The sequence below is a fragment of the Pelobates fuscus genome, chromosome 9, assembly GCF_036172605.1.
Source record: "Pelobates fuscus isolate aPelFus1 chromosome 9, aPelFus1.pri, whole genome shotgun sequence".
Taxonomy (NCBI): Eukaryota; Metazoa; Chordata; class Amphibia; order Anura; family Pelobatidae; genus Pelobates; species Pelobates fuscus.
In genome coordinates, this window is record NC_086325.1 from 64553118 (window position 1) to 64566717 (window position 13600).

The window sequence follows — 13600 nt, forward strand, 5'->3', positions numbered from 1 at the left end:
CACACCTACCAGTCCAGGATTTAAGGATTACCCAGTTTTGTCTAAGGTGTTTTTAGAAAAAAAAGAAAAAACACCTTAGACACAACTGGGTCACCCCTAAATCCTGGACTGGTAGGTGTGCCTTGAGGACTGGGTTGGGAAACACTGCTGTAAGGGATGCACTGAGTGTGTGGAAGGGGTGCATTGTGTGTTGCTGTGTGTAAGGGATGCATTGCTTGTGTATGTGTGTCTGTGTGTAATGCATTGTGTGTTTTTCTGTGTGCAAGGGGTGCATTGTGTTTGTGTGTGTGTGTGATGGATGTCAATCTCTCCCCCTACCCCCGTCAATTTCCTTCTTCTCCCCCTCCCTCTCATTGCCTTCTCCCCCTCCAATTTCCTTCTTCTCCCCCTCCCTCTCATTTCCTTCCTTCTCCCCCCCTCCAATTTCCTTCCTCCCCCTCCAATTTCCTTCCTCCCCCCTCCAATTTCCTTCCTCTCCCCCCTCCAATTTCCTTCCTCCCTCCCCCCTCAAGTTTCCTTCCTCCCTCCCCCCTCAAATTTCCTTCCTCTCCCCCTCCCTCAAATTTCCTTCCTCTCCCCCTCCCTCAAATTTCCTCCCTTCCTCTCCCCTCCCTCTCCCTCTCCCCCTCCCTCAAATGTCCTCCCTTCCTCTCCCCCCTCCCTCAAATGTCCTCCCTTCCTCTCCCCCCTCAAATTCCTTCCTCTCCCTCCCCTCCCTCAAATTTCCTTCCTCTCCCCCCCCTTCGAATTTCCTCCCTCCATCTCCCCCCAACATTTCCTCCCTCCCTCTCCCCCCCACTCCCTCAAATTTCCTCCCTCCCCTTCCCCCGCTCCCTCAAATTTCCTCCCTCCCTCTCCCCCCCACTCCCTCAAATTTCCTCCCTCCCTCTCCCCCCACTCCCTCAAATTTCCTCCCTCCCTCTCCCCCTCACTCCCTCAAATTTCCTCCCTCCCTCTCCCCCTCCACCCACTCAAATTTCCTCCCTCTCCCCCCCACCCACTCAAATTTCCTCCCTCCCCCCCCACACACTCAAATGTCCTCCCTCGCCCCCCCACTCACTCAAATGTCCTCCCTTCGCCCCCCCCCACTCAAATTTCCTCCCTCTCCCCCCCACCCACTCAAATTTCCTCCCTCCCCCACCCACTCAAATTTTCTCCCTCCCCCCAACCCCCCACCCACTCAAATTTTCTCCCTCCCCCCCCACCCACTCAAATTTTCTCCCTCCCCCCACCCACTCAAATTCTCTCCCTCCCCCCCCAACCCCCCACCCACTCAAATTTTCTCCCTCCCCCCCACCCACTCAAATTTTCTCCCTCCCCCCCACCCACTCAAATGTTCTCCCTCCCCACCACCCACTCAAATTTTCTCCCTCCCTCCCCCCCCACCCACTCAAATTTTCTCCCTCCCCTCCCCAACCCCCCCCTCCAATTTCCTCCCTTCCTCTCCCCCACTCACTGCACAGTCTTCCCTGTCGGCTGTCCCTGACGTCGGCTGTCCCTGACGTCATCTTCCGGCTCCGGCATCAGTACGGTGCGCGAGGGAGCTGAAGAGGAAGCACTCAGAGGAGAGTGCTCCCTCGCGCGCCCGCCGGGTGTCAGCAGGGCCAGCCTCTGGGGGGCCCTGAGGTGACCGGCTGCTGGGCCCCCAGGAGAAGAGGCTGGCCTAGTAGGTACATACCGGGCCCCCTGCGACCCGGTATGTACCCACTGAATGTGGGGCCCGGACGACCTGAGCAGTCTGGGTCCCCCAGGACCGCATGCCCCTGCCGGCTCTGCTTGGGGCCCCGGGCCAGCTCAGGGCCCCAAGCAGTTGCTTGTTTTGCCTGTCGGGTAGCGACGGGCCTGTACACATTGTCTCCCATACTTACAATCTATATATATATATATATATATATATATTATTTTTTTATTTTAATCCACCCAATTTCCCTGCCTTTGGGAGAGCTGGAGTGGATTCTTCCCTGGGATCCAGTGAGGCTTGATGGGCTGGCTGCTCCTGCGCTTGCTGCTCCTGTTGGGCTGGCTGCTCCCGGGCTGGTTGGGTGTGCGGGTAGGCATCGCCCGCAATGTGAGCATCTGAAAGTCTTGGGGGGCCCACCGTGAAAGAGGCTAACAGGGCATCTGCCAGGGCATTTGAAGTGCTGTATTTTTGCCGCCCCCCTAAAAGTGCCACCCAAGGCATATGCCTTGTTAGCCTCGTGGGAAATACACCACTGCATGGAGTGGTTACACTTATGAATTCACAAAATGTAAATAAAATTTAGTAGAAATCCTCACTGATGTATTTTGCTCTATCCTGGAACTGAGCACCTTGGCTCCCTGTCAATCATTGTTAAAAGCACTACAGTTTTCTGACTGTGAACCCAGGATTGTTTACTAGAGTGAGAATTATCATATTTAAGGCCATATTAGCTAAAGGTATACTTCCAATACAGCTATTTTTGTCTACAATTTAAAATTCACTTTGCAATCCATATAATTCGCACTTTAATGAATGACCCTAAATATAAGGAGAAACAGAAACAATGGGATTTAATCACTTAACTTCAGTGTAAAAAGCCAAGCTGTTGCTGTGTGACATGTCATGATTCCCTTTTATTCCAGAAGTTTGGTCCTGAAGGGGTTAAAGAACAGTTGTTTTTGCTTCAATGTTGCCATTTGGATTTCAACTATTCATTGTCTATCACTGCTGTTCAAAGTTGCACTGAAAATATAGAAGTGTTCATGTTATATGAAGTGCCTATGGATTGGCCAGGCTAAGTCTCAAATAGACTGTAGTGGTGTTATGGTACTTTTTAGCAGTAAACCAAAATGTTTAAATGTCTATCTGTTCCTGTCCAAATCAATAAAATGAAATTGCGTATATACGCTGAAGTAATTAAGTCTGACACACAAGGTTCAGGTTAAAATAACTTCGAGAAAATTTATTGGCAAGTGCTTAAAAAGCGGACGCGCAGGCCCTTTTAAGAGACATTTTACGTCATCATTGATTATTAGAATATCAGCAAATAAACATCATTAATTGGATTAATTGTTAAGTGTCGGGATTAGTGTCCTCCTATCAATATTATTAATTGGCTCAAAAACTAAGTGGTTAGTCCCGTGTCCACCCACCAAGAGGTGGGATTGTTCTGGACGCGGGTGGGGACAAGGGGGTCTTGAGCGTCATTTTACACGGTCGGTGATCTCAGGTCTCGTGGCCAGGTGCAAGGTCTCTTATGAATAGAACATTTCATTACTACTGTGTTCTCATGGCCTTCAAATTATACTATGTTGCAAGTTTAAGGAAAAGTCAGCAATTCCTGTGTTAATCATGTCTTTATAGAAAATACAGTCTTTGTCTATTGTATTAGATGTGCTGGGAAATTCTGTCATGTAAGGTAGTTTTAAAATGAACAAGTTAGGTTATGAGGACAAAATGGAGGATTGAAGAAGTCAGGTTAGGAGGACAAAATGGAGAATTGTCACAGTATAAAGTTAAAATGGAGTTAGTGCAATAATTCAATACAAGTACAATAAGGATTTTTAAATAATCCCACATCAGTCCCCCCTATGAAATGTTAGATTCTAAGAGATAAAACTTTATTAAGTTAGTACCAGGAAGACGTGTTAACCCAAAGGCACAGAAACCCCGTGGCCACTAGCTAGGTGTTAATGCAAAGTGCAAGACTGTCCCTAGATCTGACCCTGATAGGCTAACTCATCCGTCAGTATGGCTCTCGAACACTTCACACCCATGGGTGTCCCATGGCGGCTAACCCACCACTTCTCCACACGGGGCCTTTACCATTCACTGACAGATGCTGTCCCTAAGCTAGTCCCTTCCTAGAATTCCTGCACTTTATCAACAAAAGGGATTGTTTGCAGCGGCAGACAGGGTGAGTTGATGTCTTGGAAATCTTGGTCATCAACTTCGAGATGGGTGAAAGTGGGTGCCGCTTGGTCAACAGTCTTCATGAGGGATTTTCTCAGACATGGGAGGATACAACAAAAGAGAAGAGCAAAGATAAAAAGAAAAATTAGTATAGCCATACCAATATGCATTAAAGCCTTTTGCCATCCTGTCATCCAACCAAACCATCTTTCCCAGGGATCTTTTATCCCAGAATTCCTTTTTAACTCTTCAGACAGGTCATTTAATTTCTCTATGGCTAATGTAACTTTACCATTAGGGCCTGTGTTTTCTGGGATATAGGTACAACATGTCATGGTGTCGGGCAAAATTTTACAAACCCCTCCTTTTTCGGCTAAGATCATATCTAGGGCCATTCTATTCTGGAAAGCCATTTGGGATGTGGCCTGCAACTGTTCGGCCAACCCCTGGAGGGCGTCTCTGGTATAATTAACAAAACGCTGTTGATTATAATAAATGTAATTTATCCAATTTAAATTCTTGTTTGTGGTAACTATGGCAAAAAGTGATTCAAATCCTGCAGCAACTTCATCTCTTGCTTTAAACTCATTGGGCACCCCCCTAGGCACTCCAATGGCATCAATATACACATGAGGATCAAAACTTCCTTTCACTGGGGCGTCACGCTTAACCTTAGTGTGCCTGGACTCATGGGTGACGAGGTGTGTGTCAGAGATGATATGTATAGGCATAATGGCTTTAGCCAAAGTACACTCCCCCCACCACTCCTTGTCCATTCTGGATCTTAGCTGTAAATCCCCACACAACCAGTAGATATCCCCTAATGACCTGGTGTGAAACTGCAACAAGTTCATAGAGACACTTCTGTAGGTAGCACAATACCCCTTAGAGAAGTTACCCAAGAATTTACCAATTCCATCATAATTAGCATAACAAGTGTAATTACCTTTATACACGGTAATACCATCTGGGGGTTTGACATCCTTGGTTAGGAGAGGATACTCCTTTGTCCATGCAATACATATGGACCTGTTAAAATCATAGTGATAGGCAAAAAGGCTTAAAACACATTCCTCTACATCTACTGGCAGGATTAGAGGTACAGTACCCAGGTGAGGCCGGGCACCGCCACACACATAACATGCAGTCTTATTATGCTTATTAGCATTATATTTCATCCATTCTAACCATAAATTTACATCATTAAAACCTGTTTCAGCGGCCATGGTATCTTCAAAGGTGGGGTTAGCAATGGCCATCATGTCTTGAAAGGTCTGGATATGAGGTTTTAATGGGTTAGGGACCATATGGGTAGCCCCTTGCCACTCAGAAGAGTTGCACATATCTTTTAGGAAGAAATGCCCTAATTTACGGTAGGAACCCTTTTTCCAATACATTCCCATCACATACTGGTCTGCATCCGTTGGGCTTGGATGTTCAATGTTAAGGATTAATTTCATTGGTGTACCCCCCCCAGGCTTTCTCAAAGTCATTCTCTGGAGAAGGGATCTACCTTGATCATCTACTTTAGATAAGGCACTTTTTGGTTTGTAACCCCAGGCAGGTCCGGCATTCCATCCCGCCGCCCCCCAATGGTTACAATTGTGCCCCCATTGCTTGTCAACTACACAAACATATGGGTCTTTTGAATGAGGGATATCTCTGTAGATACTCTGGATTTGTGATGTGGGGAACGGGCATTCTACAATATCACAATAGTCAAAGGTGTAAGTAGCCACATGGGTGCATGATGAATTGTACCAGAAGGTATACCCACTAATATCTTTGGTGATGGCTACTTGCTGGGCCTTTATGAGGCTAATTAAGGAGAAGGTGTACCAGAGGTACATGCTTGTGCGGTATCTGCTTCCTCGGGGGCTGGAGATTTCTTGCAGTGGGAAGCGTGGATCCAATTTGGCCTACCGGCCAGTTTGACGGAGGTTGCGGTAATCAGGAGGACTTGGAATGGACCGTCAAATCTTGGTTCCAGGGTATTTTTCCGCACAAATTTCTTGACCAGAACCCAATCTCCGGGAAGCAGGTTATGGGTACCTGTATCCAATTCGGGATCTGGAATTGAAGAGAAAACTTGGGCATGTATTTTGTTCAAGGCACTTGCAAGTTCAGTTACATAATCTACTAAAACATCTGATTGGAGCTGTAACTGCTGCGGATAATAACAACCTAGTCTGGGTGCTGTCCCAAATAGAATCTCATATGGGGACAGTGAATGCTTCCCTCTAGGTGTGTGCCTAACACTAAATAAAGCTATTGACAGGCTTTCTGGCCAAGGCATTTTCGTTTCTTGTGACATTTTTAACATTCTGGCTTTTAGAGTGCCATTCATGCGCTCTACTTTACCACTACTTTGTGGGTGGTAAGGGGTGTGGAAGGCTAGGGTCACCCCTAGAGCAGTCCAAATTTCTTTAGTCACTGTTGCTGTAAAGGCTGGGCCTTGATCACTTTCAATGACTTCTGGGAGTCCGAACCTACATACTATCTCTGTAAGTAGGCGTCTTGCGGTTGTTTTTGCAGTGATATTGGCCACTGGGTAGGCCTCTGGCCATCCTGAGAACATGTCCACTATGACTAGTGCATATTCATGGGGCCCACTCTTGGGCATTTGGATGTGGTCAATTTGAATTCGCTGGAAGGGGTACATGGGCTTTGCCAGGTGTTTTGCAGGCACCTTGATTGGTCTTCCTGGATTGCATTTTGCACAAATGACACAGGCCTTACAGAAGCTGCTGATCAATGTTGTGATTCCGGGTGCTTCATAATACTTCTGTATGAGGGCGGCCATCAATTCCTTTGACAGGTGTGCAGGCCCATGTGCCCATTGGACAACTGCTGGATATAAATTTTTTGGAAGACAAAATTTGAAGTTGTTGTAATATACTCCGTCCTTTTGGACAGCTCCTTTCTTTTTCCATTTCTGGATTTCTTCAGGAGTGACTGCAGCTTGCTGTTCTCGCAAAATTCGCAAATCAGTAGGAAGAGTTTGCAGAGCAAAAATAGGGACTTCTTCTTCTTCTTGTCCGGACACTTCTTCATCCACTTCCTGCAGATCCCTGGCTGCTAGCTTAGCAGCCTGATCAGCCAAATGGTTGCCCTTTGCTTCATCTGTATCCAATTTCCCATGGGCCTTTACCTTCAAAACGGCCACTTCTTTAGGGAGTAGGAGGGCATCCATTAGCTCCTTGATTGCAGTACTATGCTTGACTGGTGTACCGGCGGTGGTAAGAAATCCTCTTGTCTTCCAAATTAGGCCGAAGTCATGTGCCACGCCCAGAGCATATCTTGAATCTGTATAGATGTTGGCACGTTTTCCTTCGGAAATTTTGCATGCTGAAGTCAGAGCCTGTAATTCAGCTTCTTGCGCAGACATTGCTGGCGGTAAGGATGATGATTTGATAACTTCATCTGTTGTGGTTACGGCATATCCTGTATGATATCTTCCTTCTTCATCAGCATATCTTGAGCCGTCCACAAACAGGGTAAAATCTGGATCTGGTAACGGATTCTCATGCACAGTTGGTAGGTGCACTGTCTCCATTTTCATCTGTTCAAAACAGTCATGAGGTGTTTCGGGGTCATAATCATTCACTATGACCAGATCTTGAAATTCTTTTTCTAGGAAGTGGCGTGGCCATGCTTCCAGAAGGTCAGTTGTTGGGTATTTGACAATACCATTTTCCTGTAGCTGCTCTTCATCCATGGTGGCCCATAACTTTGCCATGGGCCCAAGATCATTCCATGACCTTGTCTTCAATTTGGTAACAGGAATATGTGGGATAGCAGTATCCCAATGGCGGTAGAGGTAGTTAAGTTGTTGAGGTAGTTGGACCAAGACCATGCTATTGCCTTCAGAGTCACAATAGAAATCTTGAGCAGTGAGCTTCACATCAGTCCAGTGGTAAAGCTCATCTTCATAGCAAGGTTCGGGAGTAATGTTTGGTTTGTACCACATGGTACAGAAGGCGTAATCTGGGCCTTCACAGAGAGGCTTTTCATCTTCATAAAATGTCAAATGTGGATGCATGACTTTCTTGATACATCCACAAAGCAGGTAAATATAGGTTTCATCCGTGATAAATCCATAATAGATACCCCCCTCAGGGAGTGGAAGAAGAGTGGATGGGTTAAGAACTTGACATCTTTGGATGGAAATGTTGTCAGGTAGAAGAAGATGGCACTGGAGGCGTAGGTGTCTGGCTGGAGACACGTGCTTGAGCTGGACTTGGTTGATGATTGCAGAAATGTCATGAGGGGCCAAAACAACCAGAGGGTGGCCAAGGACCAGGTCTGAGGTTCTTTCTATGAGCTCTCTTGCAGCAAAAACAGCCCTGAGACAGGAAGGAGTCCCTCTGGCCACAATGTCCAGTTGACATGAGAAATATCCAATAGGCCTCTGGCGGCCTCTTAAGTCATTAGTTTGGGTGAGAACTCCTGTTGCGTGGCCTTGTCTTTCAGAGACAAATAATTTGAAAGGTTTGGAGTAGTCAGGTAGGCCCAAGGCAGGAGCAGAAGCAATGGCACGTTTGAGAGCATTGAAATTGTCCAGAGCTTCATTAGACAAACAGAAAGGGTCAGACTTAAGTGCGTCATAGAGAGGTTGCATGAGCAGGGAGGCTTCTGGGATCCATGCTCTGCAATAGGAAATGAGGCCTAGGAAGGCATGGAGAGATTTTGAAGTCCTTGGAGTTGGAATATCCAGTACAGCTCTTACCCGGTCCCGAGTAAGATGTCTGGTACCTTGAGATAGGCAATGTCCAAGGAAAACTACTGAGGGTTGGCAGAATTGTAGCTTGATGAGCGAAGCTTTGCATCCTTGTTCTGCCAAATAACAAAGAAGACTAATTGAGCACTTTTCAGTAGTGGGTATATCATCTCCACAGAGCAGCAAATCATCCACATACTGGAGCAGAACAACTTCTGGGTGCTCAGCTTGCCATGGGTCAAGGATGGTGGCCATGGCCTTTGCAAATTGACTTGGAGAATTTTGTGCCCCTTGGGGCATGACAGTCCAGGTATACTGTTGCATCTCATGGGTGAAGGCAAACAGGTATTGGCAGGATGGGTCCAGTGGGACACTGAAAAAGGCATTTGCTAGGTCAATGACTGTGAAAATTTTTTGCAGATGGTGGGACTCCAGAGAGCAGAGTATGGTGATTTGGTACAAGAGGGGTGTCCAGGACAGTGGCTTCATTGACGGCACGGAGATCCTGAACCATCCTGTACTTCTCTGGCTCACCTTTTGGAGTTTTCTTTTTCACAGGAAATAGCGGGGTATTGCATTCAGATTTACATTTTACCAAGGCACCCTTCTCCAAGAGTGCCTTGATCTGGGTAGAAATGGCTGCAGCCTGTGCTGGTTTTAAAGGATATTGTGGTTTTCTTGGTAACTTAGCCCCTGGGATAAGCTTTACCACCACAGGGGGAACATTTAGGTGACCCATGTCCTCTGGGCCTGAGGACCATAACTTGGCGGGCACCTGTGTTTTTAGTACCTCTGGGAAATTGGACCTTAATTCTGCTGCTTTCTCACGGGGCTTTTCTAAATGCAGCATCAGAGGCAATGAGCACAAGGCTGAGGTGTCTGATTCAGATAGGGGTGTAGACATTTCTACCTGACCGTCTGGGGTAAAGGTGATGGATGCTTGCAGGCGTGAGAGAACATCAGCACCTAACAGGTTAATTGGGCATGTGGAGGATACCACAAAGCGAGCAAGCAGGCTAGATCCAACTCGTAGTGGAGTTGTTAGAGGGCTATGCCTTGGCTGGCCATCCACTCCAACACAAGAAACATCAATATTGGACAGGAAGGATGGGTCTGGCAGGTCTTGTTCTCGCAGAACACTACGGGCTGCACCTGTGTCAACCAGAAATGTGGTAGGGTGGCCTTCAATGGGCAAAGTCACTGTGGCAAGTGGCCCCCCCTTATCCCCTGTAGACACTGCCATTACAGGGGTTACAGACACAGGCTTGCCAATTTCCTAATCATCGGGTTCCTCAATTATCGGAACCTCTTTCTCGGCCTTGGGGGCCGGGACAGGCCTGGATGGCTTTCTTGGCTCTCTCTTGGGTTCTGGACAATCACTTTTAAAATGTCCCTTAGCCTTACAATTAAAGCAATGGCCATCCTCCGGTCGGACGCCCTTGGGAACAGGGGTAGAGCGGGAGACCATGAGAGGAGCTGAAGTGGGTCTTCTTGGGGTCTGAGCAGATTCTAACCCTCTGGCAACTAAGAGCAGGGTATCCAGAGGAACAACCTTATATTCTGGGCGGGCAGCAATAATTCCCTTGCGTATAGAGTCTTTATACCAGACAGCATTTGTGAATGAATCTTGTCAGTAAGATCAAACCCCAAATCTGTAAACATTTGATACAGTCTTGCATGAAACCTTTCCACTGATTCTCCTTTATCTTGCATAACATCAGTAAGGCCAGCAGCCTGATCTGCAAGTTTGTCCTTGGCCCAGTCTCTTAATTGGCTACAAAAAGTTACTCCAGAGGGGTAATCAACGTCACTGCTGAGCAGATCTGTACTGAGGTGTCGGGCCATGCTTGGCTAATATGCATCCCCTGCTTTAATAGCACAAATGCTCAGTAGATCACGCCATGCGGCGGAATAAGTCTTTTGAATTTGAACTATCCCTCGGTAGAAGGGCATAGGCTGCTTTTCTGGGTCAGGGAGTGATTTCATTAAAGCACTAGCTTGAGTGGGGTTGAAAGCAACATATTTAGGAGGGGCCCGTTCTCCCCGACCCTTGTGTCCGAAGGGGTCATCGATAGAACGATGAGCTGAGGCTCCCGCAGCAACCTCCGATGAGACATGGGACACCCTGTCCTCCTCTTCGTCGTCGAATTCTATGATATTGGCTCTCTTACGCGGTGCAGGGCCCGCGTGAGGTGAAAGGATCGGGGGTTGGGAAAGAGCCCCAGATGCAGGGGTGGCTAGCGAGTCATAACCTGGGGACAGGTAGTCACCGGGGATTACCGGCATCAGGGCTGAACTGGGGGCCGCCATATTGGAGGCGGGGAAAGAGGTTGCATTAGGATTAAGGGAAGAAGTGGCGGCCATGTTTGATATGGGCACTTCCGGGGCAGACTGAGCCGGACTGGGCATGACCGGAACCTGGGGAGTGGTTTGGGGAAAGGGAGGGTAACCGGGGTAGGGCAGGGCCATGGGATATGGGAAGGGGTAGGGCCAGGCAGGGGAGGGCAGAAGAGTAGGGTGGGTAGGTACAGTTAAGGAAGTAGGGTATTGGACTGGGGTGGAGCCGGTTATGGGAGGGGACAGGACGGGATTGGTAGGGATGGGTGCAGAAGGAGGAGTCGGAGCAAGGGAGGGAGGGGTAGTTAGTTGGGCGGATGCTGACGGGAGGGGATTAGCCATGGAGAGGGATTGCAGGGAGGAAATGGCAGATGAGATGTTAGGATTAGACATGGAAGGGAGTGTGGGGATGGATGAGGATGATGGGACTGTTAGAGAAGGGGAAGGGGTGAAGAAAGATCCGTCAGAATTCAGGACCGGGCAGACAGGGGAGGTGATGGGATGGGATTCGGGAGGATTGGGAGTGGGGAACATAGTCAGCTGGCTATCACCTATTGCTGACTGAACCTTGGGGATAGACATCCCCTGGGCGCCATTTTGGGGCGCCGGCTGAGGGTAAACCCCAGCAACACAATTCTTATGATACACAAACAATTTCACACCTTTGTGATTTATCTCTTCCTCAACCCAACCTTCTAACTGAATAGCCTTCGCTACTCTGTACCATGCTTCAGCAGTCTTTAATAAACCATTATCTGTAAGAATGCCTTTCATTTCTGCCAGTAACTTGCGCCAACTTTCTGGTTGCAATCTTCCACATGTCGGTACAGCAATTTTACATACTTTTGCAATCTTTTCAACACCTTTAACCATCTCTTCACCCTCTCTGTTCTCTACTAAATCACATGCTAACCAGCCCTTGCTGGGCTTATCTAAATCCTGTCCCATAGTCCCTTTACCCCTATACCAGCGTCCTAGATATAGAGAGAGAGAAGGAAAATTGAACAGGAACGTCTACAATGCTCGACTGCCACCCGAGAACCGTGGGACTTTCTCAGGTGCGTCTTCCCAAAACGTAGACCAGTCACTGAATCCGCCTACCCGGGGTGGTAGACACGGATTGGAGCGAGGTGAGAAGTGTGTGACCAATCACTTCTCTTTTAAGAGGAATGGGAGTGGATAGTATAATAATATAGAAAGTGTAGAAAAGATGAAAGGCAAGGAAAAAAATCCTTAGAGACAGACACAGGAGTTCATGAGACTCCTCATTAAACAAACAAGACAACAATACAGTTGAAATACAGTGCATGCATCACAGTTCAAATGAAATCAACAGTAATTCCTTTCCTTTACTCGTGTGCTTACTCCAAAGTCACCTCCCTCAATCCCGTAGTGTCTCCACTACCTGCAGCCGCGGAAAACAACTGACACCGGTCCGAGTTCCGCCAGCCTCCCTCGATACAGCAGCCCACTAATAGTGTCTGCGCTACCCTCACCCTTGTAGTGCCCCTATAAAAACCCACTTTATAAGTCTCACTACTCCGTGGCGATGAAAACAGCAATGCCTGCCCGAATTCATCCACCACAAATAAAAAAAAATTGGAATGGCTCCAGCTCAGCGCTCAAAGCTGGAGGGTACCACCACTCTGCAAGCAGAGTAACGTGCACAGAGAAGCTAGCTAGGCTATCAAAGTGACACAAGAAGGATCCCCAGGAAACTATGAGTCTACACAATGTCCACAGATCCAACACACCTCTTTTTCCCTACAGCCCCAGCCACGAGGCTCCTAAAAGAGTTAAACAGGAAAAGATGACCCCCAGGAACACATCCACAGGTCAACCCCCCTTTTTCCCTACAACCACAGCACCGTGGTTCCTAAAAGGGGTAAAACAGGCAACAGAAGACCCAGGCAAATCCCCTCAGGTCCACCCCCCTTTATCCCAAAAGGGGTAAAATACAAACAGATAGACAGATATTCTGAAGACCCAGGCAAGTCCCCTCAGGTCCACCCCCCTTTATCCCAAAAAGGGGAAAACAAGCAAGACAGAACCCCAGGCAAATCCCCTGCAGGTCCACCCCCCCTTTATCTCAAAATGGGGAAACAGGCAAACAATTCAAACACACCCAGGCAACAGATAGACTACAATGCAGGTAAACAAGTGAGTAACGAGGCACCGGGCAAGATATTACCTGTCTTTGATGTCCTCCCGGGAAGCAGTCACAGACACGTGGACGGGTCAATCAAAGGGGCCGGAACATACCGGTGGCTCTGCAGAAGTCTCTACCGTGTACCTGGAGGTGATCAATCTCCTTTCCTTCCCCCTGGATTCCTCCGTCCACCCTTGTCTTCCTTAGGACGGCTCACCGGCCGGACATAGCCCGATGCCCCACGTTGGGCGCCAAAGTTGTTATGGTACTTTTTAGCAGTAAACCAAAATGTTTAAATGTCTATCTGTTCCTGTCCAAATCAATAAAATGAAATTGCGTATATACGCTGAAGTAATTAAGTCTGACACACAAGGTTCAGGTTAAAATAACTTCGAGAAAATTTATTGGCAAGTGCTTAAAAAGCGGACGCGCAGGCCCTTTTAAGAGACATTTTACGTCATCATTGATTATTAGAATATCAGCAAATAAACATCATTAATTGGATTAATTGTTAAGTGTC

The 13600-nt window shown here is 47.6% G+C and overlaps 1 protein-coding gene across 1 annotated transcript in view; it reads right to left on the reverse strand.

The window, feature by feature from the left end:
* Nucleotides 1-58: 58 nt before the first annotated feature.
* The window catches only part of LOC134572801 (integrator complex subunit 6-like), a 127084-nt gene continuing 113542 nt past the window's right edge, over nucleotides 59-13600 (reverse strand). The window contains exon 20 of the mRNA XM_063432007.1: nucleotides 59-74. The gene's annotated coding sequence lies outside the window, so the exon portion shown is untranslated. The remainder of the gene's footprint in view (nucleotides 75-13600) is intronic.